The 13,216-nt window shown below is 43.3% G+C and overlaps 1 protein-coding gene across 6 annotated transcripts in view; it reads right to left on the reverse strand.

The window, feature by feature from the left end:
• OSBPL5 (oxysterol binding protein like 5) overlaps positions 1-13,216 on the reverse strand; it is a 145,069-nt gene that overhangs the window by 96,323 nt on the left and 35,530 nt on the right. Inside the window, exon 3 of one of the 6 annotated variants that reach the window (XM_032984933.2) lies at positions 1,954-2,082. The exons of 4 other annotated variants lie outside the window; for them this stretch is intronic. The gene's annotated coding sequence lies outside the window, so the exon portion shown is untranslated. Of the gene's footprint in view, positions 1-1,953; positions 2,083-13,216 lie in introns of those variants that run through there. One more of the 6 variants, XM_032984934.2, reaches the window with a different exon arrangement.

Genomic DNA, 13,216 nt, shown 5'->3' on the forward strand with positions numbered 1-13,216 from the left:
CATGACACGCAACTCCAGCAGCAGGGGAACTAAGGAGCAAAAAGACTATTGCTCCAGACTGCAGAGAGACCACAATATCAACAAAAATGATACTCAGGCTTTCCAAGCAGAGATCTGCTAGGAGCAGACTAAGACCTGGAAAGATAAGCAGTACTAACACACATACACTGAGAATAAACTCAGTTATACATCAGAACACAGGAACCTAATATTGGTAACAGGTAATGGCAAATTCAACCCCAGAGTAGTTACAGCAGCTTTCTGGTTGCTGTAAATCATACCCCACCTGCAGCAGAATCCAGAGAACTGTACATCCAGTAGGTAAGTACACTAGCAGCGCTCCCCTGTTGCTGGTATTTACATCACCCAACTTCTGGTAACCAATTATGGCTCCTAAATTAGGAAATTAGTCTCTATTTTTAGTGGAAGGAGAGAGGCTCCTGCCAAGAGTGACTCAAAGCAGCAGCATCTCTTAGCAGGACAGCAGTATCCCCGCACTTTTAGGGCAGACATTTAAGCCAGACACCTAAAGGTAGCAAGGGAAAACACACACTGAAGGTCCTTTCAATTCTCCTCACATATATCCTTTTTGGGAAAGGGAGCACTGCTTTTGGCTACACAATTTTGGCTCCTAAACAGCTAAAGTACCCATGTAGGGATGTGCCTGGGCCAAGACTGCGTTACTCTCTCCCCCAAGACTGGCAGCAGCTGCATGTGGAAGCCTCATGCACCAATGGAAATATTGGGAGGGAAGGAGAAAATTCCAAGTTTAGAGGTTTTCAAGATTTGCAAGTTGTGACCTAGAGCAGAATTTGGAGCAGCAGGCAAGACTGTAATGTTTCAGAAATGCCACTGCAGTGACTCTTGATACATGCCATGCAGCATAAATGCAAAATGCAATCCAAGAGCATTGCCACTGTGTGTCTCTGTGGCTGTAGAGCACTGGGCTGTGCTTGCTCCCTTTACACTCAGAAGTACAACCAAAACCAACCCTGAACACCTGCAGATCATCACACAGGCACAGCTTCCCCAGACCACCTCCATTTGGTAGGTACACAGCAACAAACACCAGCTAATATTCTTTCCACCCAAACACTTCCCTCAAACAGGGTCATCGCTGATCTCTTCCACAACAGTTGCCAATACCCTCAACAAAACTACGAGGACACTCAGCAGACCACAGACCATTTGTTGAGCTTTCTGAAGCTCTATCGCTCACCGTTGTCCTTAATCTGCTGCACCTGGCAGGGAGGGCCAATTGACCACAGTTATGGTGCCTTTTTGATAAGGGGCTGCAGAAGAAAGCAAATTACCACTTAAGGCAACACTTGTTATGTAGAAGTGAAAGGCATGTAAGAAAATTATGTGAAATAGTTATTAACTCATGAATGAGCTATCCTTCCATCCTAGGCTGAAAGAGATCTCAAGAGGTTCTGCAATGCATTTCTTCCCCGTGCTCCTGCCCAAAGCAAGAGTGCATTTACTCAGGTCATGCCTGGCAGGTATTTCTCCAGGATGCTCTTAAAGACCTCCAGTGAGGAAAACTGCACAGCTTTTCCTCAATGGCCTCTTCCAGCAATTCATCATCTCTACAGTTACATGTTTGCTCCTAATGCTTCATCTGCCTCATTTATTTACACTGAGAACAAAAGTGTCATGGGCAGTGCTAGACTTAGTAACATCACTACAATAGCTTATAATTAAAGCTACCCCAGACTTCCTAGCAGAGGACTTCGGCTGAATTTCAACTATTTATGTTGAAATTCGTCATCTCGGTCACCTGCCTTAGGGCTCGTTTAAAGGATATTTCAACCAGAGATAAACAGTGATTTCTATGAATGAGTAGAGAGAGGATGTATTTTGCATGCAAGCCAGAGCCCTTCCTCTTGAAAACTTTAGTACTGAAACCCTCCCCTGGCACACATCCCCCCCAGTTTGAAAGCAGGAACTTACAAATGCAGCCTAGCACTGCTCCTATGGAAAAGTACCCAAACTTGGCCAAATGTTTTCATTCCAGCCACTGGCCAAATGTTGTCATCACCACCACTGAAGGGACTCAGGAGTTAACTGCTGGTGCAGCCACTGAAAAAGTTAAGAAAGGCAGAATCAATGGCATGATGGACATTCATGCCTAGTTCACATGACAGCAGATCCTAAACAAGCCACAAACAGCTCAGAAACACATACAGGTTGTACAAGAGACATATCTTCCACACTCAGACTTTCCAGTTATCAGCTGGGAGCCTGGCCTTGGCACACTGATGGCTGGAGGCGTACTGAGAACCGACAGTGGAGTAAGATACAGGGGAAGATGCAACCAGAACTAAGTTTCCAAGAATACAGTCTAGGACCTGGTGCTATTCACTCTGAGCTTGGTGGTAAATAATCTCACTGGAGTAGAAACTGGTTCCTAGTACTTCTTTACTCACAATCTGCCCTTCCACCTCTCCTGTGACCCCTCCAGTTCAAAGATGAAGTACACTGGCAAGGCAAGGCAGTGAAAAAGCGTATGTCCCTGCTTTGAGTATGGTAATTTGTCTTCAAATAAATGGAGTACTGCAGTCCTGAGTGCTGTCATGTGTCTCTCTTCACGGGTATGAAGTTTATAAAATTAATAGATCATTCAAACTGAAGACATAATATACTCCAATCTGCAGCTGTAAACTCAGTCTCACTGATGCCTGATACACCATGTTAAATCCCACTCTCATTACCTTTTCCCATTGCTTTCCATCACAGTGTATAGAATGGACTCCCCCAGCACGCTGCCTAGAGGGTCATTCCACAGAAGCAGCGAGCTTCTCTCAGCTGGAGCATAGGAAGGGGCATTGAATCACATCAGCATTTTTCAAAGGGACCACTTAGAAAGAAGCTCTCAATTTACAGTCACTTGGTGAAAGGAAAACAAATAAATCCTTAAATGGGCTAGTAGCAGCTTTGGGGACAGATAACAAGATTTGGAAAAAAACCCCTTTGATATCTTCTGGCGTAATTAACCATAATATAATAACATACAAGTAAAGAAAGGAAGATAAGCAAGTGCAGAATCCCCACAGAAACCCAGCACCTAGAGATACCATCATCATATTGCCTATATGAAATGCTATGTGGCAGTTTGCACCTTAGGGGCATTGTAGCAAAGATACAGAATTTCAAGAGGGCATACACCAATGATTTTATTAAACTTGGACTAATCTCCAAATCTTTTCTTCATTCCTGGTTTTACACTGATGAATAACTTAATTTCTATGATCATTCCTCTTAGTTCCATCTACACCTTTATCTCAGTCTAACACATTATTTATGTATACAGGTCTCTGCATATATTAAGTTCTCTTTTTCACTTCACTCCTGCAGGAATAATATTAAATGACAGAAAAGAATCCTATTCAGACCATGTCCAAGACAAAGGAGGGAGTCCCCTCAGTCTCCTTTGCAAACTAAAATTCCCCCAGAATAAAAAAATGAAAAGCCTCAAGTCCTTTCTTGCCTAACAGATCTATTCACACCAGTGAAATTACTCAAGTGTGCAAACGTTTGCAAAAGAGGGGCCTGTCACTGTAAGCTTCCCACAGGCAGCTGATTACAAAGCGCAAGCCAATGAGCGCATCTATTTGACAGCTCTCACATACACATAACAGCACATCCAGGGGCATTTGAATGTGTGAGGGCTGGAACAAGCACAGCTGTGTTTGGACTCTGTGTGCATGTTCCCGTTCAGACCGTGCAGGATTCAAACCTCTGCCATCTGGAACAGCATTGCCAGTGTGTAAAGAGCAAGAATGTTGCTGCACTGCTGGGGATGTAGCTCTCATTTAAAACTCACATCTCTAGAACAGCTTTCTACAGACAGTTCCTGGTGCCTGTCCTTGCTGAAAGCCATGTAAACTTTTACAGATGAGTTTTCTGCATTACTCGGATTTCTAAACACAAAAATGGAGAAAAGCATCATTTGTTCACTTCAAAAAACCCCAAACAATCAAACATTTCCTTCATGTTTCCTCCAATTCGAAAATTATTTGTGTGAGCAAGCATGCGAGAAGCTGGAAGATGAGCTTTTTGGTTCTAATCACTGTAGAGGCACTTTAACATTGGAGATAAACCTTTATTGGAATCGGTCATATCTTTGTAAGGAAATGGACTTAATCATGTAAAAGGCCTTCTTACATATTTCAACTCTTTTAGCATATGCTCCCAATTATAGCACTGGCATATTGGTAACAGCCAGATATTCAAGCTCTCAGTTTCATAAACAAGCATCTTGTCAGCTTGGAATGACACAGAGAGGAAACTGCAAAACCAAAACCACGCTCTGCACTACACTATTTTTAAGACAAGCAAATCAGAAGCCACCACTTCTTCATGAGGGTAGCTTCTCCAGCTTCAGAAGACACTGTGACTGACCAGAGGGAAACACCTCTTACAGTGAAGCATGGGCTATTTACTGTAATTTAACAGACTTTGGCAAACATGAATTATGCCTTTAACATACATTATGAAAGATGGCCTTTAAAATGAATGAGAAAAAAATATGCAAAAAGTATGCAAAGTAGCAATTTTTCATAAACAGCTGTTAGACTGGTATTTATTTAAAAATACCCCAAACTAGCATGCATTCCCCAAATGCACCAACAGCTCTGAATGTACAGCAAAGTGACAGCTCTCAGCTGAAAAGGCTGGCATTTCAGAAAATAAGCTGACATTCCCCCAGCCTTGCCTCCCATAGAATGACTAAGCTAAACAAACAGTATCTGTGTGCTGTCAATGTGAAAAATCACTGCAAAAGGTACTGCTGGTTTAATACACAATGGCTCACCCTGAACAGCAACAAGGAAAAGTTTAGGCTTTTGTTTTCAATGTACTGCCCTAGACAGAGCTTCCTGGCAATGACTGAAAGGGAGAGAGCAGCTGAAATTGAAGTCAATTTACTTCTTCATAATGTGGTTGGTTCTCCCCCTGCCCCCGCAAGCGGTTATGATTGCTGTAAAGCAGAAAGAGCCCTAAAAGTTAAATGGTGATATATATCCAAGGGCAGTGACTAACACACAGAAATGCCATTTTGGGCAAGAAAGCCAAGAAAAGCTTCCTTGGACTTCTCAGGCTTTCAAACCACTTTTCTGGGGCAGCAGCACACAGTGGCACCTAACCAAGAAGCTCAGTCCAAAACACAAGTTGGCTGACCACGCAAACTAATTTAATAAGTAAATACTGCACAGGTACTTTGTAACATAAATGAGATCCCAGGTCTTGAACCCTTTGGTACCTTAAGTCAGGCCTCAAGATATTTATCAGAGAGAAACATTAGATTGTCTTTGTGTTTCAAATGACCAAGAAAACCTCCACTGGGACCAGTGCAAGCAATGTTATTTGCTAACAAAAAACTAGTATCAACCGACCGGGTGACTAGGAGTGGTTTTGCTGCCACACAGCTGGGAAAATTAGTCTGCGAACTGACAAAGGCAATAGGGAAATCTGCAACACCAGAAGTCAGCAGCAGTATGTGATACATATTACACTCTAAAATAGTTGTAGTATGTTCAAAACTCCCTGTATACTTCAAATCTAAGTATCGGTCCAGGATTTCTACATTTCCAGCACAACCACTGTTACAAGGATAGTCTCTGGCTACGGAGCTCTCCAGGTGACTAACTGATTTTATATGAACCAGTTATCTTCAGCAGATTGACATGGCTCTTCAGATGTATTTGGCTGCAAGATGTGATTGTTCCCTCCCTACTGTCAGTCCCCAAGTCTCCTGATTATATTTTCTGTTTTCTGTCCTGTTAACCTTCTACTGCCTGTATTACATCAGGTCCGGCCTATGACATGAAACTCCCTGTGGCAAGAGCTCTGACTGCATCTCTCAGATACAGACTGTAATTTCTCTGCAGGACAGTCACCAGTAAAAGTTATGACACCAATTACTGTGCAGTCATACTCACACAAGCATTAAAAACCCTTGGCTTATGGAAGCCTTAAAAATGCTTGCTACTGCAGATGACTTGCTTTCTCTGTTTTCCCATTAGCAACACATGAAAATGATTAAATAGACCCCTTTTGGTGCCCCGCTTGCTTCATGACTGCAAGCATTTTCTTTCCAGTTGATGATGTGGCTTTTTGATTTGGTTTGGATGAAATGCGAAAGTAAGGAGTCATTCGCTCAGAATAGCAGAATATGTGTGTCACATGATCCATGCTGAACTGAAGGCAACTTTATTTCAGTCCTGCATCAGGACCAGCTCTCTCCACTTGCTAACAGCAATGAACTGGCAGTATTCTGGAACTGCTGTTTTCTATGTGTTCATTCAGCATCTCCTGCAAAAGAAGTCTAATGCCATAAGCCCATCAGATTTGCTGGAATAGAAAGGCAAACTGATATGAAGAACACACCTGCAATCTCACGGAGTCCATTTCCAAGGCACATAATGAGAGGACTGTCAAACCAGTGATCTTCCCAGATGTATTAAAATTATATTTGACAATTTTCACTAGCCTGAATTTGTTTGCACCTAATAACCAACTGCACATTCTCCTAGCTCCAAGGCAGTGTTCCCAATTCTAACTTTTTCTCCTGCCCCTTCTGACACACAACTCTTTCAAAGACATGCAAATATGAAATAAGCTAATTAAAGTATATTGTCTCTTCCCTTTTCTCCCATATATACACATAAACATATGTATATACACACACATAGAGAAGAGAACACGAGAAGAGATACTAGCACAGATTCATGCTCAAAAAGGTATTTTGTCCCACAGCATCTGTTTGTTTTCAAGGTAGCTATGAGTGCACATCCACAGGAGCTGTGACTATCAGCTTTAATAAACCAGACCTTCAGCTCACATCATTCCGAGCAGCTCAAAATGCCTGGCTCCTACAGAACTGCCCCCCATCGACACCAGCTGAGCAGCTTTAAGCAATGCATAGAAGCTTAGAGAGACAAGTCAAATAATTTTCAACTGCAATGTGGTCTGTCTCTTATGTTTCCCACTGAATTTCTCATTTCAGAGGAATTACACCGAATTCAATCATCCACAGGCCTGATCTATCTACACACATTCCAAGAAGTGAGTTACATTACAGATGAGCAGAACTGACAATGAAAAACCTGATTTGCTGACTACTTGCACTTATGACGGGTTTTGTCCATTAAATCCAGGAACAATGGGCAAAATAAATGCATTTGAGTAGATGCTTTTGCAACAGTCACGTCAGTTAAGAGAACTTCATACAATACCACATCTGTAGCACTGCTGAGCAACTCAGCCTCTTAGATTGTAAAAGATTTATGCTCTCATTCTGCAAAGACTGATGGACAGTCTCAGTGCAGGACACCTGTATGAAGAGTGCCCTCAAAAGGATCAGGAATATATGCATGCACTGCTCAACAAATGCAGAGATGCTCAAAGTAGCAAGACTCTAAAATTGGGAAAAAAATTTAAAGCACGTCATCTTCGCCTATTCGGCAGAAGCCAAAGTAATGCTGAAACCACTAAGAGACAGCTGCCTATTAGGCTGCGACCAGAAATATCTTCTGCTAAAGCTGAAATGCACTGTTTATATTTATCTTTGGCTGAAATTCATCTTCTCTCCCATAGCTCTCACTGTTTTTCAATGTACACAGAAAGATATTTGTCTCAGCTAAGATCACATCAGCATAAATTTTGAGACAAGCTATTTACACAAAAAGCAGACCTTTCAGTATTCGTTTGGTTACAATGATTTAAAAAGAGCAAAAAGGCTTTGGTGGTCAAATTTAAATTAGTATTTCCTAAAAGTGGCTCGATGTCAGAGTACTGCACATCTTTGGAGGTGGTCTTCTCTTTGTGAAAGTGATTAAAGATTTAATATCTCTGCTTCTGCCAGTTATAGTTCATCTAATGCAGACTACTGGGACTGGTTTAAAGAGATTTGGTTTTGTTTTTTCTATTAATTTGTTATTTATAAAACTGTATTTAGGACTGGATCAGCATTTCCATGCTAAGGACTCGTTTTCTGGAATTTGGAACATGGTTTTACCTGGTACAAATAACATTCTTCCCTGGCTGAAACTTAGCCTAGAGACTTCCAGTACCAAAAGACACTTCTTTATCCTGCTTGCTTTTGTTCAAATAAAAAAGAAACTAATTTTTTGCTTCCAATTTGCTCGATTCATTTTCACATCTTCATTTTTGTTACTACAATAAGGACATGTTTTGATGAGAGAACTTTCTCATCTGTTTTCCTCATAAACTACAATAGGAACCACATTCAACAAGCTATTTATATTCCTTATTTTGCCATTGATTTCATTAGAATGGGTCTGTATTTTCTTGGTTTTCCCACTTATTTCACTAAGAATTAAGAATCTAAATAGTCTGTTGTATCTGTCCCAAAATATCTGTTCCATTATCCCTTTTCAAATCACAGCCATAAAAACCTTCTCCCAGCTCTTAATTCTTCTCCTCTCCTATTCCCTGTTACTGAATTTAGTTCAGAAATAGAGCCTAAGCCCACAACTCAACATGGGTGTCTCTGTGAAGAGAGGGAGAGAAAGATCTACGTTAACAGTGATTTACAAACTTGACAAACACATTTGGAGATTCTTCTTTGCGATCTGTCAGTGTAAGGCAAAGAGTTCATTTGCAACACATTATCTCATTATTCATGGCAGAGGAATGGGGGTTACTGGTAAGATCCCAAGTTATTACCTGTTCCATGTCTGGACTGACAAACAGACAGACATCTGTTACAAAAGCAAAGTTGGTCTTTGCATAGAGTTTTTTTAAAAATACATATTCTGAGAGCAGAACTCCTTGCTAGCAGTGAAGAGGGGCTTACAGCAAGAAAAATAATGCAACAGATGTATAAAGAAAAGATGCTACCAGAGGATTACAAGCAGAATAGAAAGAAAGCACGGGTGTCAGCCAAAAGCCATGTCTGTGACATGAAAAATGCTGCTGGTAGAAACAATAAGGGAATAATTTGGCTACAATTACTGTCCTCTAGGTCGTGATTTGTGCTGCTGTCATACTCCGCAGAGGCCACATAGTGTCCAGCTCATCTGCCAATGCTGTCCTGAAGAGACAGCAGTGAGACATTTTTTCCTGGACTCTCTGATTTAAGAGGTGAGATGATGCCTGGTTCATTATACGGCAATGAATTCTTAATATGGAGCCCTGAAACCCGTCCACCCCCAGAATCAATAAGCAGCACAGAGTATAGGTGTTGCTACTGACCTCCCCTTGAAAGGGATAGGCTCTGGATAAGACCCACAGGAGAGAGAATATTTGTCAAGATCAAGCCAAGAAACGGAGCCCCACACCCTGGGGTGCAGAGCATGCAGGAAGTCTGCAGGGGAGCTGCGCTGTGTTGGGAAACTCCATACCCCTTCACAGCAAGCCCGGGTTTGACATCTCTTTGTTGAGATCCTTGGCTGTGACTGCTTTGTGAAGCAACAAGAGCTTGCAGGATGAAGCCTCTATTTAAAAAGTCAAAACCCCATAAGCATCCTGTTCCAGATGAGCAAGATTGTTTGGAGCTTCTGTGCTGAAATACACTCCTGTTTCCTGTAGAGGTTCTTCCTAGAGAGAAGTTTCTCCTACCTTGAAGCACAATCAACATGCTGAGGACAAAGGATACACATGTAAGCAGTGCTTTTGAAATAGATGCCATCATCTTCTGCAAGCAGACAAGGTAGCAACGTGAGTAAAGAAACAACATCCCATTACACTGTACCTCAGGACTAAGCAAGTGCAACGTGCCCAGAATACATAGCTGATTTGCTAGCATTATTTTCTGTGTTCCTGCTGGAGATGTCACAAGACAAGAGGGAGTGCATCACAAGAGGGAGAAGCTTAGAAACTATTCATTTCCAGACACTAAGGCATTTTCCTTGTACAGAAAGACTAGAATAATTATGAGGCTGTATTTGTTTTTCCTGCATAACTCCATGTGATTGCCAAAAGCCTTCCGCATGCTCGCAGAATGGCGAAGACACAGCACTACATACTCAAGAGTCAAACCATAAAACTCACGAGGCTAACTAAAACAACAAAAACCCGTGAGATTTTAAAATAGAATAAATTTTCTCTGTTCTTTTATTTCCTTCCTGTTTTTCAAGTAGAAGATGCAAGATATTCAAGATATTTCAGCACTGGTTGCATTTCTGGGCAATCCCCTAGCTCCCAGAATCAGGGCCTAAAGGAAAATAGCAGCGAGCCCAGGTCTAACATGACAAGAAAAGCAACAAGTTAGCAAGACACCCATCAGAAAAAGAGTGTGAGGTTGTTTCCTGGTCTGTTTAAGTCAGCTGGAATTGTACTGTGAATTGTAAGAGAAGCCTCCATGTCTCATGCCCCCAAACACCCAAGGGAAGGAAAGCCCCAGCAGATACCATTTTGGCTTTTCTCCAGTCCTTGACAACACAAAAGAAGCGCCAGCTTAAGAAAAAAATCAATCAAGCTTTACAATGGTATATCTGAGAATGTAACATTAACACAGGAGCTGTGCCCTGGCTTTGAAGAATTTCCTTGGGGCAGCTTAAGAAGTGCTTTTAGGCTGAGATGCTGGATTTTTCACTGCAGTTACTAATGCACGTTTCTTTCTGCTGTTTGTTATGGGCCCACTACCCCCAGGAGAGAAACAGGATCAGGAAGTAGTACCTTTTACAACTGCAGGAGCAAGATTGTCCAGAGCTCATCCATCAATATCCAGAAGATACAGCTCAGTAGAATGCGTGGGAAGATGACTGGACTGCATAAGGAAAAACACCAATCTCTATTTTAACCAGCCCAGAGGAGTTCAAAGGGTCAGGAGTGATTCATTCTTGCCCATATCCTCACTTAATAGCATTTTCAAGGGCTCATTTCAGAACTATCTAAACTGCAATTCCAAACTCTATGCACAATGATTTGCAGCTATTACTAACTTTTGTGAAAGAGAGGCTTGGCTGGATATTTGCCTCTAAATATCAAATGTTAAAACAGCTAGGATGATGTCAAAGGCTGGTGAGTAAACGTCTGTGGTGAGATTTAGGAGCACGCTTAGGAATGCTGTCTTTAGCCTGAGAACATATTCACCTTAGTCCCTTCTTTATGAACCAGCAATCACCTCCTGCAGATGATGCCTCAGAAAAGCCTGCCAGGCCCTGGTCTGAACTGCCCCATAGCAGCAATCTTCCCTCCTACCCAACTGACTGAAGAGATAGTATGAGTGGGTCTGATGAACCCTCCCAAGGCTTTTGGCCATTCAGTGGAGCCCCCATCCAAAGCATCTCGAGGTGGGACTGCAAACCCAGGACACAGGCTTTACCCCTGAGATGGAGGCTTCACCACACAACAGCACAGCTTCAACAGTGAGCTGCTCGCAAGAGGGGTAATGTCTGCTCCTCACTGGGAGGGAAGGCAGCTCCAAGCTCCTGCATCTTTGCTGAGAGGCACAATGAGCTGATTTAGGGAGTTTAATGATCCAAAGATAAATAGATGGTTCTGTAGAACCTGTTTTTACGTGCATGGGTACCAGTTCAGAAAAAGAGATGAATAAAAGGCAATGTAAAGGGATGTCAATGGAGGGGCAGCCGGCCCTCACATCAGCTGAGTGTGATATGAACCTACACCCCAACTATTGGTGCTGTTTGGCATCTCTCCACAACAGATGGGATGGACATGTAATAGACAGTTTTATTTCTTTGCCTATGAGTAACAACTCTGCCTCTCATCCATCAGTGTGATATACCAATGTCTGCTCCTTTAGATATGGAGAAGACAGATCCCACAGGCACCTAAGCTTACAAACATATACAAGTGGTTAGGGCTTTCAATAATTAGTTTTAAATAATCTGAAAATTTGAAAGAGAAACAGACCTGGTACTCTTCTCAGTATTGCTAACAGTCCTTCCTAGTTATTTAAGAGACATTAGTCATATTCCTCAGTTTGAGGAAAAAAGAACAGGCCATTTTTGTTACATCAGTGGTGAAAAGCACCTATCAACTTGGACATCCACGTAGAGAGAACGTACAAGATCCTAATTTCAAAGAGCTCAGCAACCACATTTTGCAAACCAGGACCTTCTCCAACACTTTCAAGTGGCATATCAAAGGACTGACATTTGAAAAATCTTGACCACTTCACATCTGTGAATCCTTTTAGTCTTGTGCCCAGAAATCTATTTCTACATTTGCTTTCTGAGGAGAATGTGCTTCACTGAGTCAAAGAAAGCCACACATTTGGAGTCTGGGTTTCAAGACAGTATTCCTAATGTAACTGTAATCAAACTGAAACCAAGAATCATAGAACGGATTGGGTTAGAAGGGACTTTAAAGATCACCCAGTCCCACCCCCCTACCCCGGGCAGGGCCCCCTTCCCCCAGCCCAGGGGGCTCCCAGCCCCGTCCAACCTGGCCTTGAACCCTTCCAGGGAGGGGGCAGCCACAGCTGCTCTGGTCACCCTGGGCCAGTGCCTCACCCCCTGCACAGGCAAGAATTTCTTCATTACATCGAAACTAAACCTACCCTCTTTCAGTTTAAAACTGTTACCCCTTGTCCTACCCCCACACCCCCTGATAGAGTCCCTCCCCACCTTTCCTGTCCCCCCTTTAAGCCCTGGGAGGCCGTTCGAAGGTCTCCCCGGAGCCTTCTCTTCTCCAGGCTGAACCCCCCCAGCTCTCTCAGCCCGGCCCCCCAGGGGAGCTGCTCCAGCCCCCCCAGCATCTCCGTGGCCTCCTCTGGCCCCGCTCAAGCAGCTCCAGGTCCTTCTGCTGTTGGGGGCCCCCGAGCTGGCCCCAGCACTGCAGGGGGGTCTCCCCAGAGCGGAGCAGAGGGGGAGAATCCCCTCCCTGGCCCTGCTGCCCCCCCTGCTCTGGCTGCAGCCCAGGGCACGGGTGGGTTCTGGGCTGCCAGCGCACGGGGCTCGCTCACGGGCAGTTTTCCCCCCCACCAACCCCCCCAGTCCCTCTCCTTGGGGCTGCTCTCCTGCCACTCCTCGCCCAGCCTGGGTTTGTGCCTGGGATTGCCCCGACCCACGGGCAGGACCTTGCCCTTGGCCTTGTTGAACTTCATGAGGTTTGCATGGGCATTGAAGAGAGGACATTGAAGGCTTGGGTATGAGAAGAACAATCATGACTCTGAATTTAGACCTGATGAAAAGGAGACAGGGAAATGGGGAAATAAATCTTAAGACCAACAGTTCAAAACAAAACATCCACAGCTGAAAATAAATAGTTGTCACTGCCTGAG

Source organism: Tyto alba, unplaced genomic scaffold (assembly GCF_018691265.1).
Source record: "Tyto alba isolate M040663 unplaced genomic scaffold, T.alba_DEE_v4.0 Super-Scaffold_8, whole genome shotgun sequence".
Taxonomy (NCBI): domain Eukaryota; kingdom Metazoa; phylum Chordata; class Aves; order Strigiformes; family Tytonidae; genus Tyto; species Tyto alba.